The following is a 16,783-nucleotide window of genomic DNA, read 5'->3' on the forward strand; positions in this document are numbered from 1 at the left end:
AATGGGAAAAACCTGCAGTCAGGGATGCACGGAAATCATCAAAAGAACAGTGTTAAATTAATCTTGAATAACTTGACATTTATTTTGTTTGACATATTTATTCATGGTGCAGTGAAAACATGTTTTTTTCTTCATGGTTATTTAAATTTAGAATTGATAGGAGGGAACATCATTATGTAGTTTCATGTTCATAGTCAGATCAAAACCCATGTACATGTATAAATGAGCATTCGAAAATATCAAAATGGAACTTGTTGTACGTAGTGTAAGTTAATTAACATAATAAACAAAAATATTTAATAAATTTCAATTTATTATGCCCCCTTCAAAGAGGAGTATATTGCTTTGCACATGTTGGCTGCTACGTCCGTCTGTCTGACAGTAGACCAAAGCTTTTCCTGGTTGATAACTCTAAATTCCTAGACCTATTGTCAAACTTGACATGAAAGTTTGGTTTAACCAGTAGATGACGCCTTTTGATTTTAGGGGTAATATGGTCAAAGGTCACAGTGACCTTGAACAGGAAGATGTCAAAGAATGTCTGACTGATAAGTTGACAATGCCTGCACCTATGGCCCTGAAACTCAACATGGAGGCTTAGCCTGACTATTAGATGATTTAAGGGGTCGTTGGGTCAAAAGACAAGGTCACAGTGACCTTGAATGCTTAAAGGTTATACTAAAAATGACTGGACAAAGCCTGCACCCATGGCCCTTCAACAACTTGACTTTGGGGTTTGGCCTGACCAGTAGGTGAGCCCTATTTATTTGTCACAGAGACATTGAACACAAAAAGCTTGCCTGTGTGACAACTCGACAAAGTCTGCACCCATGGCCTTCAAACTTGAAATTTAGGTTTGGGGTGACCAGCAGATGACCCCTTTGAATTTGGAAGTCAAGGTCACAACTCCAATATTGGTCATTAAAACTATGTCATTTACTTATTCCCTGCTGCTAAGAGGATACATGTTTATCAGCAAATATCAGCCATCATCTGAATATGATTGAAAACTTTACCAACTACCCTCATACTTTGAATAGCATAATCTTAAAACTGCCTCTAAGGCATCTTTTGTCAACGAAAAACCAGCTGTCATTTCGGTCCATGCATATTGCATTCAATTGTCCAGACATTCTTGACAGCATGGCGCTTATTAATGCTGCAGGTTTAAAATTTAAGACATTAGTTTTTTTTCTTCAGCACCATGCAGATTTATTAACACTTTTATAATAAAAACAAACTAGAAACATATTTTAAAGATATTGTTTTTTTCATGGTATGATGCCACAGCACCATGCAGATTTGTTTTCACTTTTATATCAAAGAAAGTATTAAACTCAAGCACAAAATTAATTTTGTAGATATGTGGACTCTGTTGATAGAAGTTCTGGGAGGCATTTTTAGGCTTGAAAGAGCATCATTTTAAAGTTATATTTTTATTTTGTCCCTTGAATCTTGGGTATAGTTTGTATTGTATTTGCACTTTAAAGACATTGGCTTCAACAGACCCTAATGAAATGAAGGAATGTAATTGCTTACTGAAACTGTTAAAAGCGACGTCATAAATTGAAGCAATTTTAACATTAGGAATATGCAATTAACTAATTTAAAGCGGTTAAAACTTAGGAAACTTGAATTAAGAACCTTGTAGGCCATTGGATACATGATTAAGTAGGGCCAATATATTTGTGCTTATTATAATCACATTTATCCTTCTTCATCTTCCTTAAAGAGTGTTCATCATTTGTATAATATCATTTGATCACGTTTCATTTGAAAGAACTTTGCGGTAGTGTTCGCTTGCGTCAGTTACATCACCGACAGTCTTGCAGCGCTTACAGCGCTTTGATTTTTGTGTAGAGCAAATCATAACCTTAAAAGCTATCTACAATGATGGAACGATATTAATAATTTATACATATACTTGGAAAATTTTAGGGGGCGCGCGCCGGGTCCGCCCCCCCCCCCCCGGATCCGCCTACTTACTTACCAGGTGAAAATACATCCTTGAAACACCGAAATTCCTTTCAACGCCGCCATTTTAGTCGGCTTCACACAATTTCCCTCACTTAAAATTCGGCGAACGCATTTCACGTTGGACCCCCTGAAAGCAATACATATATTCATATTTGTATACACCTTCCAGATCGGCCAGTCTTTTGTACATCCGACTTTCTTTTCCGGATCGGAACGGAGATTTCTGTTGGTTCGGAATTGGTCCGGTCAGTCTTTTATACCCAAACATCGTAACTGCCGCCTGTAGTTCAGGTTTAAAGATCGCAGAATTGAAACATAGAGGTATAGAAGTCTATTCTGTTGGATAACGGCCGAGGTGTTCCGACGGGAAATGACGGTTCCCGGCTTTGACTATAACCGTCGTTTTAGGAAATGTGAAGCAGAGATACAGTATCAATTGTGGTGTGAAAAATTAGAACTTCACTATCAACTTTATAGTTAGCAATTCGTTTGCACATTACAGAATAAAGGTAAAATTACCAAAATATGTTTAAATTGTGGCTTTTATCACCTTTTACTAGATCTGCCAAGCGATTCTAATGACATTGACCAGATAAAGTAATTTAATCTTAATACATGTACATCATCCGTTGTATTAACTTTTACAGTGTTATGCACCAGTCAATTGTAACCACGGCCCCCCAAGGTCCGGGGGTTACCGGGGATAGCCGGGGAAATGGGCCGTGTTTTTTACCTTTCAGGTGTCCCCCCAGTGCTGGGTGAATCACTGAATGCGGTGGTTTTGTCCTCGCACAAAATATAGCGAGAAATGGGCCTATCTAGGGTCCCTGGGGTGCGGGGGCATTTGGCAGGGATTTTACCATCAGTTCTTCTCCGCAGGGCGGGGATTTTACCCGGGGTTGGCTGGACCGAAAGTCAAAGTCCCCGCTATTCCCCGGACCTGGGGGGGGCGTGGTTACAATTGACTGGTGCATTAGGCCTTTCTTTAATTATGGTACCATCCCCAAAATTGTTAGGTAGGGTTGGTAGGGACTTGTTCATCAAATGATGTTGTTTTGGAGCTTTATTCTGTGAAGAATTGATCTGAAAAAACACATTCTATCATTTTATCTGATCTAAAGGAATGTCATGTTAATATCAAATATCAAAGCTTTAAAAATATATATATATATATTTTAAAGTGACTCACTCATGTTTTTTTTCACCAAAAACTAGTTTTCCCTGTAAATGCATCTGAAAACACTTATTTTATCATTATTTTACTCTATGATATCGAAATTGCAGAAAAAAATACAGTTACAGCCCATACGAAATAAAGGAGCAGATTTTGGGCGTAATTGAGGCGGATTTGGCATGGAATCTGTGATTCCCGCCTGGAGTATATATATAACGGACAGATTTATTATTCCGCCCAATATCAATTCATGTTTCTTGTAGATTCTGGTCGTAAAATTATTGGAAGTTCCAGGCGTAAACAAATTTCGGGCGTATTTATATACTATAACATTAGTGTGACACGGAATTTCGTACTTCGGTTTTTCTATGCAACCTTTTGGGCGGAATATATCCTATTTAAACATTTTAGTGGAGCGTAATTTCAAACTTTAAAAGCCTAATGTTTTCAGCCAAAAAAATCCAAAACATTTGAATGTCATGAGAAATAATTGAATTGTTTTTGTTCCCTTGACCATTTACATTCCACATAGGGAGGTTAAAGGTAAACATCTTCCATGTTATTATTTGTACACTGCATACTCCTTGTAAAATAAAAGATGCAACAAAAATATATAACTACAAAGGGTAGTCAAAAAAAACACAAAAAAAACATGACCCCATGATATAAATTTACACTCAGTTTTTATGAACTTTAAATGTTACTTGTAACACTTGTTGGGATATTACAACATCAATCACTGATAGCAGACAACGCGAAAAGTTTTTCTTCTTCACAGGACATTGCGACAGGTAAACACTGAAAGTTTACCTGTTGCACCAAATTTTTACCTGTCGCAATGTTACAAACAGTATTCAGTTACATCAGTCTAAACCTTGATTTAAAGCCTCTTTTTTAAATAAGTTTTGTAATTCCCCATTATAACAGGTTTAGATCTTTTTGGTTAGATTTGTCCTACAGTACTATAATAAATTACAAAAAAGCTAAACATCATTCCAAAAAATCAATATTCGGATCTTATGTCATAATTTTTTTCTTCCCTTGCCTCTCAAAAAAAAACTCATATCTGGATCGTCTACCCATGGAACAGGTAGATCTTACTCTTTTAATTCATCTTTAAATTAAAGATACAGTACGGTTATAAAATGTAACGAATTGTACTACAAGTCAAACTCAGGCACAACATTTATGCAAACACGAAAGTAGAGTTCTTGTTATTGGCACATTCGGAACTCCTCGGCCATTTTATCGAAAACAACCTCGGGTGTATGCCGGTACATCTGTTGAAGTAGTTCGTAAAATTTTGAATTATATCATTAGTTAAATGTAGTGTTTTAGAGTTGTATTTATTGATCTAAGTTTAAATTTATTGTCATTGAATTGTATTATAGCAAACATAATGAAGAATCCCAAGAGTTAAGTCACAAAGTTTAACTGCTAAATAAAATTACTACGCGATCTACTTGCAGCGGACTTAAACGTACCACTTTTTGAGTGTGTAAACCGTCCAAATACATCCGAGGTTGTTTTCGATAAAATGGCCGAGGAGCTCCGAATGGTTATTGGCAATGTTAAACAGAGCGGAAAGAAAGTCAGCTCGGTATTTAAATTAACACGATTGCCGGGAACCACTTCGCCGAAAATAAATTCATACGGAATTTTGTAATTTCCGAACATTTCCGTAAAATAAAAGTATTAGCTGAAATCGGAACCTTACGCGTTTTATCGGCTTTTACGGAAACATGTCGAAACGGGGTTTACAAATGATACACGGATTAACCATTCGGAGCTCCTCGGCCATTTTATCGAAAACAACCTCGGATGTATGCCGGTACATCTGTTGAAGTAGTTCGTAAAATTTTGAATTATATCATTAGTTAAATGTAGTGTTTTAGAGTTGTATTTATTGATCTAAGTTTAAATTTATTGTCATTGAATTGTATTATAGCAAACATAATGAAGAATTCCAAGAGTTAAGTCACAAAGTTTAACTGCTAAATAAAATTACTACGCGATCTACTTGCAGCGGACTTAAACGTACCACTTTTTGAGTGTGTAAACCATCCATATACATCCGAGGTTGTTTTCGATAAAATGGCCGAGGAGTTCCGAATGACGGATTAACACGCTGAAAAATCATGATATAATAGTTAAAAATAACTCTGAACATTTATTTAGAAACTGAAAGTAAATTTTCCGAAAATTAAACGGTGCTGACTGTAATTTTTCACCGGACATTGTGACCGACCAAAACAAAAGTTTCGTCGGTCAAAATGAAAATATACCGGACATGTCCGACTGTCCGACGGACATTCGCATTGTCTGTGATAGCAATTGACCTAACCTTGGCCCAGTTGGCTATAAATAATTAACTTCCACTCGATTCAAGGCCATCTTGTACAATACTGTGCTACAAGATTTGACTCACTGATAAGCCTCTGGCTATCAATGGGGTACAAGATCCAGCTGTTAATAAAAACTCTTGCGTTAATCTGGTAAGATTTCCTATTACTGATAGACATACATGTACTGCCCTTTTGATCCGTCGTTAACAAAGGATAACTAGAATTTTTACTAAGAAAACACTTGGGTGACTAACGTTATAGTTAAAACTGTACGGTTGTGTGTATTTTCCAAAAGATGGAACATTAGCCATGATTGATGAAAATGACGTGGACATGAGGATTCTTCCAGATTTTGAATCGCGAAATAAAATGCATGTGCTGTGTGAGACTGGTGGATAATCGACAGCAACAATTCGAAGGGGTACGTAAGATGGAGGTAACATTTCTATTACTTGTTTGCCCAGAACTTGTTCTGAAATTGTGTTTGTCTGTTCTCACTTTTACAACTATTTTCTTTGATTTACATCAAGTAATAGTTCTTTGCAATTAAGAATGCTTCATGTTTTACAAAATATTTTGTTGGGTATCAATGTTTATTACACCCAATGGCCATTCTACCTTTTATTTGCCTTGTTACATAATTCACCCGAAAATCATTAGTTTATCCTTTCCTTCTGTGATATCTCGCAATCATTAAACTTTACAAAGGAATATGTGCAAGGAAAAAACAGCATTAACCCTCCAGGGCTCGAATTTAACTTTTTTTGATACATGTAAATTTTTGCGAGTACTTAAATTTTCAACTCGCAAAACCTGAAACTGACTTGCATTTTTTAAAGTCAACCCTTTGTGTTTGCTAGTGAAAAAAATATATTGTATGGAAAACACTGATTTGAGGCATAGTTTTAATAAATAATCATGTTATTGAACATTAAATGATATCATTATAATGTGTGCGTAAACATGGAAAGAGTACTGTGAGGAAGTCTTATCAGGCAAGTATTTGACGCAGTCTGCGCAAAATATTTTGCAAACATTCCCATTGTCGTCTGTGTTGAGGGTCAATTAAATGTTCAACTCCTTCTCCCACTTTGAAACAGTTTTAACGGACGGATTTTTTAATTTTGGCTTCCTTTTTTGAACTGATTGATCATCGCCATCCGCCATTGGCGATTTTAAATCACCACGCATAAAAAATACTTGTTATCTGTTTGCTTGTCGTCATTATACAGACTGTGTCAAGATACGATTTTTGCTTAATACGCCGCTAAAAAAATGAAAAGACCAATCTACAAAGCTGTATACATAGTAACGAGTATCTGCCACGAAGTCACGAGTACCTGCTTCCTTTGTGTTTATCGGAAAATGATAGTAGACATTTCTAAAATTAGTTTTACATCTTTTGTGCAGAAATTGATCACCGATTATGTTTATATCTCTCGAGGATTGCATTTTCCTGCAAATTTTGAACTCACAAATTTTTTCGAGTGTCTTTAATTTCAACTCGCATTTTCCAATTTTGACTTGCATTTTGCGAGTGTGCGGGTGCCAAATTCCAGCCTTGCCCTCGGCTTTCCTGCGAAAGTTTCTGAGAAGTAACAATTGCTGTCGGTGTTATCATAATGAAACTTGCCGTGCTAGGCTGAGTTTACATATTATATTCATTTTAATATGTTCGTATAAACAACAAAATGATAATTAAGTTCTACATATTGATTATATTTTCCCAAATATTGTAATACAGATCCTGTGAATAAATAAAAAAGCAATGAATTTATTAAAAAATAAACAAAATCTTGACAAGACTAGCTCTTTTACAGCATATTGTATGCATACAAAAGTAAAAACATGTATATTTGCTGCAAGAAACACTCCAAATTTAGTTATACCTGTTTGTTTAACCATATAGTTATGATACTATAATAGCAAATAAAACCTCAAGCTCAGAAGTTTGTGACTAAGTAAAAAACAAATAATATTTTCATAACAAAACTGACTTCAAAAAGCATTTGTTTGAATACAATTCAGCCAGCCTTGTAATACAGCATGTTACTATGACTTTATTTCTGTATTTGTTGACAGCATGTGTTACATGGTTATCCATACGGTAGATCATATTTCAATTCAGGAGTGTAAATTATACAATAATATCAAATAAACCTGAATTATACATTTTCAACAAAAGCCAATACCATTGAAACTGTATTTACAAATGTCAATACACAATATAAGCAAACACTCCAAGGTTTCAACTTATCTACAGGTGGGTGAGGCTATTATCTCACAGTGGGGTTTATAGAACGAAACATGCACCAATGCTATCCAAAAAGGGACAAAAAGTGACTACTTGATGTACAGCCTCCTTGACCAAGTGTTCACCATTACTGAACTGGCGAACTCCATGGGAGACAGGTATTTGGCAGCCCGGCCCTGGAGAGGAAACAAAGAATATGCTAGACCACAGGCAATACTTGAAGCTAGATACTGCATTACAAGTACATGTAGTTTAATAAATAACATTTTAGGTATGACTGCCTAAATATAAACATTAGACAGAAGTCAAGACTCATTGTTACCCTTTTACAAATCATTGTGCAAAATAATCTACCTAAGACTTAATTTACCATACACAGAGTTCAGCAATGTAGCACTCTTCTCATAACTCTGCCATTTATAAGTGTGTATTTTTAAAAAAAAGAATTCTTTCGGTTTTCGTATGATAAGAAAGTTTGTAATTTCCGTTGAATAAAACATAATAATGTCTTGTTTTCAGAGTAGGTGATATGACAGAAAATGCTGCCATGACGTTCCCTGAAGTAGTTTTATTTTTGGCCACCACTGAAAGAAACACGTATGCGTGACAACAGTTGACAAATAATAGATTGATGAACAATAGGGAAGTACTCATTCTATTGTGAAGTGTACTAGTGACTGGAATTATATTTTATAGCCAATATGATAATATAGTGTAACTTTTATTATACTTGGAATTAATATTTGAAATGCAGAATAAATTGAGCAAGCTTTAGTATGGTTATTCACATTGCCTTTAAGTCCATTAATTTAAAATATTTGCCGCATCATTGCACACATAAAATTAAAATTAATTAAACTCCATCTGATATCTGTATGAAAATCCGCCCGTAAACTAAAATTCAGCCCGTAACTGAAATTCAATCTAATTCTGAAATTCGGCCCGTAATCTGAAATTTCCTCAGTAACTAAAATTCAAGCTTACTATGAAAATCCACACGTAGCCTGAGATTCCGTCCCACATCATTTACATATTTCACCCCAAGCACCCGGCCGGGTTCCGCCTCAAACACTTAAATTTGTATTATTTAAAGTACCTGGAAAAATTCTCTGCCCGGAACTTATAGTAAAATTACGTGTCAATTCTGGGCGAAAAATTTCGTACAGGAGCATAAAAAAAGTATTTTGGTTTTAGTGGAGTTCACACCCACGGTGGTAAAGTCAAGAAAAAAAAAGAAAACAGCCAGCTAGTCCACACGGCCACTGGGACTTTAACAAAAGTGGTGGAAATGTTGACCTGTTAAAGATGACATTACGTGATAATGTCAATCAACCAATCACAAAACACCACAGCCGTAATAAATTTTCAATCACGTTATTAACACTAATGAAAATTGTGGTCTTCAAAGCTGATATCTGAGCAAATATCAACATTTGCTGAAGGGTTCCAGCTTTTGGTATTTTTGTTTTAACACTTCTTATGACTTGCCACACTTCATTTCGTAATTAAAAAAAAAAAGAGTGCATTTTACAAACCATGAGCGAGTTACTTTAACTTATAAAGTTAATTTTATTATGCCCCCGGAGGTGGGCATATTAAAATCGCACCGTCCGTCCGTCCGTCCGTCCATGTGTCTGGCTCAATAACTCGTGTCCGGGCTGTAACTTTCCCTTGTAAGGACAGATTTTAAAATAACTTCCCACATGTGTTCCACATACAAAGACGACGTGTCGCGTGCAAGACCCGTGTCCCTACCTCTAAGGCCTAAAAAAAAAATACATTTGGTTCGGGTTACCCGACCCTACCTACGGAATAGGCGCCGACCCTACCGTTTTTATAGTCAATTTGAAAAAAAAAATGAAAAAAAAAAAAAAAAAAAAAAAAAAAAAAATCTCGTTTGTGCTGCATATATAAGGACATAGAGTATAGGTTGTCATGTCCGGGCTGTAACTTTCCCTTGTACGGACAGATTTTAAAATTACTTGCCACATGTGTTTGACATACCAAGACGACGTGTCCCGTGGAAGACCCATGTCCCTACCTCTAAAGTCAAGGTCACACTTAGGTGTTTATTCACAATGGAGTGCTGCATACAAGGACATACAGTATAGGTTGTCGTGTCCAGGCTGTAATTTTCCCTTGTATGAACAGATTTTAAAATTGCTTGCCACATGTGTTCCACATACCAAGACGACGTGTCGCGTGCAAGACCCGTGTCCCTACCTCTAAGGTCAAGGTCACACTTAGGTGTTTATTCACAATGGAAAGCTAATTATAAGGACATAGGGTATAGGTTGCGTGTCCGGGCTGTAATTTCCCTTGTATGGACAGATTTTAAAATATATTGCCACATGTGTTCCACATACCAAGACGACATGTCGAGTGCAAGACCCGTTTCCCTACCTCTAAGGTCAAGGTCACACTTAGGTGTTTATTCACAATGGAGTGCTGCTTATAAGGACATAGAGTTTAGGTTGTCGTGTCCGGGCTGTATCTTTCCCTTGTATGGACAGATTTTAAAATAACTTGCCACATGTGTTCCACATACCAAGATGACCTGTCGCGTGCAAGACCTGTTTCCCTACCTCTAAGGTCAAGGTCACACTTAAGTGTTTATTCACAATGGAATGCTGTATATATAAGGACATAGAGTATAGGTTGTCGTGTCCAGGCTGTAACTTACCCTTGTATGGACAGATTTTAAAATAACTTGCCACATGTGTTCCACATACCAAGACGACGTGTCGCGTGCAAGACCCATGTCTCTACCTCTAAGGTGAAAGATACACGTAGTGTTTATTCACAATGGAATGCTGAATATAAGGAAATAAGAGTGTAGGTTGTCAAATATGGGTGTTTTTTTATGTTCAGAGGCAATTTAAAATAACTTGCCATATGTATTTGACACGTAAAGGCAAGATCAACTTTTCATGTACTGACCTTGTTCATATGTCAATGTCACATTCGGGGGCATTTGTAACATACTGTGACAGCTCTTGTTTGTAATAAAAATCCAGTAATTTCGAGATGGGAGTCAAAATTTATCACATAACATGCCATAGAACCTGGTGGGGAAATCTGCAATTTTGATCCATCCCCTCGTTTCTCAGCGGGGGATGTATATCCCCCCACCAGAATTAAAAAAAAAACACAAAAACTAAGTGGGTTTACATTTTATCTTTGCTGCACTGTAACTTAATTGGAAAGCCATGGTCAACCATGTATTATACTGTATAATACATATGTTTTGTCATTGTCAATGATTTGAAACGGATTTGAAAATAAAATTGTGGAACTTCAACAATATAGGATTTGATTAGCTGGAAGTCGGAAAGGTAAGAAATGAGACATAACGCATTGGTTTTGAATGGCATTAGCTTTTTAGCTCACCTGTCACTTTGTGACAAGGTGAGCTTTTGTGATCGCCTTTTGTCCGGCGTCCGTCGTGCGTCGTGCGTAGTGCGTCGTCCGTCAACAATTTACTTAAAAGACATCTCCTCCTTAACCGCTGGGCCAATATTAATAAAACTTCATAGGGATGGTCCTTGGGTGGTCTTCTATCAAAGTTGTTCAAAGAATTCAATTCCATGCAGAACTCTGGTTGCCATGGCAACCAAAAGGAAAAACTTTAAAAATCTTCTTCTCCCAAACCACAAGGCTTAGGCCGTTGATATTTGATAGGTAGGATCACCAAATGGTCCTCTACCAAGATTGTTCAAGTTATGGCCCTTGGGTCAAAACTGGCCCCGCCCCGGGGGGTCATGGGTTTTCTCTATATGTTTATAGTGAAAACTTAAAAAATCTTCTCCTCTTAACTTACTTGGCCTAGAGCTTAGATATTTAGCATGATTCATCGTCTATTGGACCTTTACAAAGATTGTTCAAGTTATGGCCCTGGGGTCAAAATTGGCCCTGCCCCGGGGGGTCATGCGTTTTCTCTATATGTTTATAGTGAAAACTTAAAAAATCTTCTCCTCTGAACTTACTTGGCCTAGAGCTTAGATATTTGGCATGATTCATCGTCTAGTGGACCTCTACAAAGTTTGTTCAAATTATGGCCCTGGGGTCAAAATTGGCCCCGCCCCGGGGGGTCATGGGTTTTCTTTTTGTTTATAGTGAAAACCTTAAAAAATCTTCTCCTCTGAACTTACTTGGCCTAGAGCTTAGATATTTGGCATGATTCATCGTCTAGTGGACCTCTACAAAGATTGTTCAAATTATGGCGCTTGGGTCAAAATTGGCCCCGCCCCAGGGGGTCATGGGTATTCTCTATATGTTTATAGCGAAAACTTCCAAAAATCTTCTCCTTTGAACTTACTAAGACTAGAGCTTAGATATTTGGCATGATTCATCGTCTAGTGGACTTCTACAAAGATTGTTCAAATTATGGCCTTGGGGTCAAAATTGGCCCTGCCCCGGGGGGTCATGGGTTTTCTCTATATGTTTATAGTGAAAACTTAAAAAATCTTCTCCTTTGAACTTACTAAGACTAGAGCTTAGATATTTGGCACGATTCATCGTCTAGTGGACTTCTACAAAGATTGTTCAAATTATGGCCTTGGGGTCAAAATTGGCCCCGCCCCGGGGGGTCATGGGTATACTTGATATGTTTATAGTTAAAACTTCAAAAATCTTCTCCTCTTAACTTACTTGGACTAGAGCTTAGATATTTGGCATGATTCATCATCTAGTGGACCTTAACAAAGATCGTTCAAATTATGGCCTTGGGGTCAAAATTGGCCCCGCCCAGGGGGGGGGGGGTCATGGTTATTCTCTATATGTTTATAGTTAAAACTTCAAAAATCTTCTCCTCTGAACTTACTTGGACTAGAGCTTAGATATTTAGCATGATTCATCGTCTATTGGACCTTTACAAAGATTGTTCAAATTATGGACCTGGGGTCAAAATTGGCCCCGCCCAGGGGGGTTAGGGTATTCTCTATATGTTTATAGTTAAAACTTCAAAAATCTTCTCCTTTGAACTTACTTGGACTAGAGCTTAGATATTTGGCATGATTCATCATCTAGTGGACCTCTACAAAGATGGTTCAAATTATGGCCTTGGGGTCAAAATTGGCCCCGCCCCGGGGGGTCATGGGTATACTTGATATGTTTATAGTGAAAACTTCAAAAATCTTCTCCTCTTAACTTACTTGGACTAGAGCTTAGATATTTGGCATGATTCATCGTCTAGAAGACCTCTACAAAGATTGTTCAAATTATGGCCCTGGGGTCAAAATTGGCCCCGCCCCTGGGGGATCATGGGTTTTCTCTATATGTTTATAGTAAAAAAAATCAAAAATCTCCTCTGAACTTACGTTGCTTAGAGCTTAGATATTTAGCATGATTCATCGTCTAGTGGACCTTAACAAAAATGGTTCAAATTATGGCCTTGGGGTCAAAATTGGCCCCGCCCCGGGGGGTTAGGGTATTCTCTATATGTTTATAGTTAAAACTTCAAAAATCTTCTCCTCTGAACTTACTTGGACTAGAGCTTAGATTTTTGGCATGATTCATCGTCTAGTGGACCTCTACAAAGATTGTTCAAATTATGGCCTTGGGGTCAAAATTGGCCCCGCCCCGGGGGGTCATGGGTATACTTGGTATGTTTATAGTTAAAACTTCAAAAATCTTCTTCTCTGAACTTACTTGGACTAGAGCTTAGATATTTGGCATGATTCATCGTCTAGTGGACCTTTACAAAGATTGTTCAAATTATGGCCTTGGGGTCAAAATTGGCCCCGCCCCGGGGGGGTCATGGGTTTTCTCTATATGTTTATAGTGAAAACTTCAAAAATCTTCTCCTTTGAACTTACTAAGACTAGAGCTTAGATATTTGGCATGATTCATCGTCTAGTGGACTTCTACAAAGATTGTTCAAATTATGGCCTTGGGGTCAAAATTGGCCCCGCCCCGGGGGGTCATGGGTATACTTGATATGTTTATAGTTAAAACTTCAAAAATCTTCTCTTAACTTACTTGGACTAGAGCTTAGATATTTGGCATGATTCATCGTCTAGTGGACCTCTACAAAGATTGTTCAAATTATGGCCCTGGGGTCAAAATTGGCCCCGCCCCTGGGGGGTCATGGGTTTTCTCTATATGTTTATAGTAAAAAAAATCAAAAATCTCCTCTGAACTTACGTTGCTTAGAGCTTAGATATTTGGCATGATTCATCGTCTAGTGGACCTTTACAAAGATTGTTCAAATTATGGCCTTGGGGTCAAAATTGGCCCCGCCCCAGGGGGTTAGGGTATTCTCTATATGTTTATAGTTAAAACTTCAAAAATCTTCTCCTCTGAACTTACTTGGACTAGAGCTTAGATATTTGGCATGATTCATCATCTAGTGGACCTCTACAAAGATTGTTCAAATTATGGCCTTGGGGTCAAAATTGGCCCCGCCCCCTTAGGGGGTCATGGGTTTTCTCTATATGTTTATAGTGAAAACTTCAAAAATCATCTCCTCTGAATTTACGTTGCTTAGAGCTTAGATATTTGGCATGATTCATCGTCTAGTGGACCTCTACAAAGTTTGTTCAAATTATGGCCCTGGGGTCAAAATTGGCCACACCCCGGGGCTGATGGGTTTTCTCTATATGTGTTATAGTGAAAACTTAAAAAATCTTCTCCGAACTCACAAAGACAAGTAATGTCTTAATTTAAACTGGATAACATATTTAGTACACATACCAATTTTCAATATGGGCCACATACAACATTTAATAACAAATATATATATATAGATACACACGTAAAATCAAGTAGTGACAAGAGCTTAGATATTTGGCATGATATATCATCTAGTTGACTTGTACCAATATTGTTCAATATTTGGCGCTGGGGTCAAAATATGGCCCCACCCGGGCGGTCATGGGTTTCCTTATATATGTATATGATGAAAACTTAAAAAATCTTCTTCTCCGAAACCAAAAGGCGAAGGCCTTAAATATTTGGTATGAAGCATCGTTTATCGGACCACTATTAAGATTGTTCAAACTTTAGCCCTGGGGTCAAAATTGGCCACGCCCCGTGTTCATAGGCTTAGGTTTTCAATATTTGTATATAATGGAAGAATGTGCAATATATGACAGGTGAGCGATTCAGGGCCATTTGGCCCTCTTGTTGAAATAAAGAGTAATTGAAATAGCAGAGCTTTCTCACAAGATTTTAGAATTAGAGGGCAATATTTCAATTCTTTAAATATTTCCTGTTTTTACATGATACATCGGTTGGGCCTAAAAAAAAAATACATTTGGTTCGGGTTACCTGACCCTACCTACGGAATAGGCGCCGACCCTACCGTTTTTATAGTCAGTTTGAAAAAAAGAAGTAAAAACTAAAAAAAAAAAATTTTTTTTTTTCGTTTTTTTTTAATTGCTTTTCAATATGTAGTTTAAACCTTAAATGCTTATACAGAAGATCACTTTAACACCATTCTCCAATGATGAAAACGATATTCTTATATAAAGCCTAATAAAAAAAAAAAAAAAAAAAAAAAAAAAAAAGCCTACCTACCCTACCTATTTTTGAAAAGGATGTAACCCTAACCAAACAAATTTTTTTTTAGGCCTTGATTTGACGTTCATTGCAATATGTGAACACAGCTAGGGCCGATCAAGCCTAGAGGCAGGTTTCAGAAGAAAGTGGGCTTGAATGACCCTAACCATTTCGCTGAAATAATTTACATATCTCAGCAGAATAAGTAAAAAAAACTTTTCAACAAAACACTTCCTTGTCTCATGGTTATAACCTTCAACGAATGTAACCCTCGGTACTATGATTTCCAGTAGAACTAGTTACTGAAACACGAGTGAGTGTCATTAACAGTAAAATTAATTTACACTTTCCTTGCATGGATAGTTCCATTTACATCCTTTGCCTACCAGGTATCCTGCCATATTTATATCATGAAAATGAAGTCAATTTTTGGGCCTGTTTTCATTTTCGTCAGGCAATTAAGCCAAAATGGCCCTCACATGCTGTACTAATCTCACGGTTGGAAACGATTATCATTTTTGTGGGTACAAATTTCTTTAGTTAAATGTTACTATGTATAGTAAACATGTGTGTTATGCTGGAATAATTAACATTTCTCAGTAGAATGAGTAAAATACTGATACAATACTTAACACTTCCTTGTTTCACTGTTTTTTTCATTCAACAAAAGTAAACTTCCGGTACAGTTCCTTGAATTGATGATCAATTATGACCAATCGATTGTCCCCAATTTCAGGCCCAACCAATCAATTTTTTTATTATAATTTATCAGTTTATCAACTTACCAGTGGTGCAAAGAAAATGAGCTGTCGACACTTCTGTGGTGCAGCTGTGCCTTGTGTTTACATATATGAGTATGATTTATATTTTATTTGATAATTTTTTAAACGGGCATATTTTGAAAATAGGAGAATGTGGTATCGTGTAAGAACACTTTTACTGCAGGTTGGCTACGATTTCGTTACAAAATTGTCTAAAAGGTGGGTGATGCCAGGAGCTTTTCTCCATAATCGGACTTGTGCATATTTTTAGATCTGCTAGCATTTCAAGTACTTTTTAGCTAACACACTCCGTAAGAATGTGCATGCAAATATAATTGTTATGTATAGTTCTTATGCCAGAACACAACAAAACTAAGCACTTCTTAAAAAGGAAATATGAACAAATTTATAAAGGTGGTGGCGCTGTTGCTCTATGTTTTGCGCCCAAAGTAACAGAAAGATTAACACTCTTGGATTTAATACAAAATGAATTAAAAGGTGGCTATGTTTATCATATATTGGTATGCCCACAAGTTGTTGAAACAATACACTAAAGGATTTGGACACGCACCACTTACATTTCCATAAATTTATTCGAAAACTGTTCATCGAATGTATTCAAGATTTCTAGGTACAACAAACAATATGTTATAAATATTGTATGCAAATTTCATAGCCATGTGTGTGGTATTAGCTCAAAAACAACTGTAAACATAAGACACGGTCGAACACCGCAAATCACAGTTTGCTAGTAAGGAGTGTATGACCCGTT

At 36.9% G+C, this 16,783-nt stretch overlaps 1 protein-coding gene across 3 annotated transcripts in view; it reads left to right on the top strand.

The window, feature by feature from the left end:
• Nucleotides 1-2,374: 2,374 nt before the first annotated feature.
• The window catches only part of LOC128231686 (probable 4-coumarate--CoA ligase 1), a 178,154-nt gene continuing 163,745 nt past the window's right edge, over nucleotides 2,375-16,783 (top strand). Inside the window, exon 1 of one of the 3 annotated variants that reach the window (XM_052944761.1) lies at nucleotides 2,375-2,486. The gene's annotated coding sequence lies outside the window, so the exon portion shown is untranslated. Of the gene's footprint in view, nucleotides 2,487-16,133; nucleotides 16,196-16,783 lie in introns of those variants that run through there. The other 2 variants (XR_008260417.1, XM_052944759.1) reach the window with 2 other exon arrangements.

This window comes from Mya arenaria, chromosome 4 (genome assembly GCF_026914265.1).
Source record: "Mya arenaria isolate MELC-2E11 chromosome 4, ASM2691426v1".
Taxonomy (NCBI): Eukaryota; Metazoa; Mollusca; class Bivalvia; order Myida; family Myidae; genus Mya; species Mya arenaria.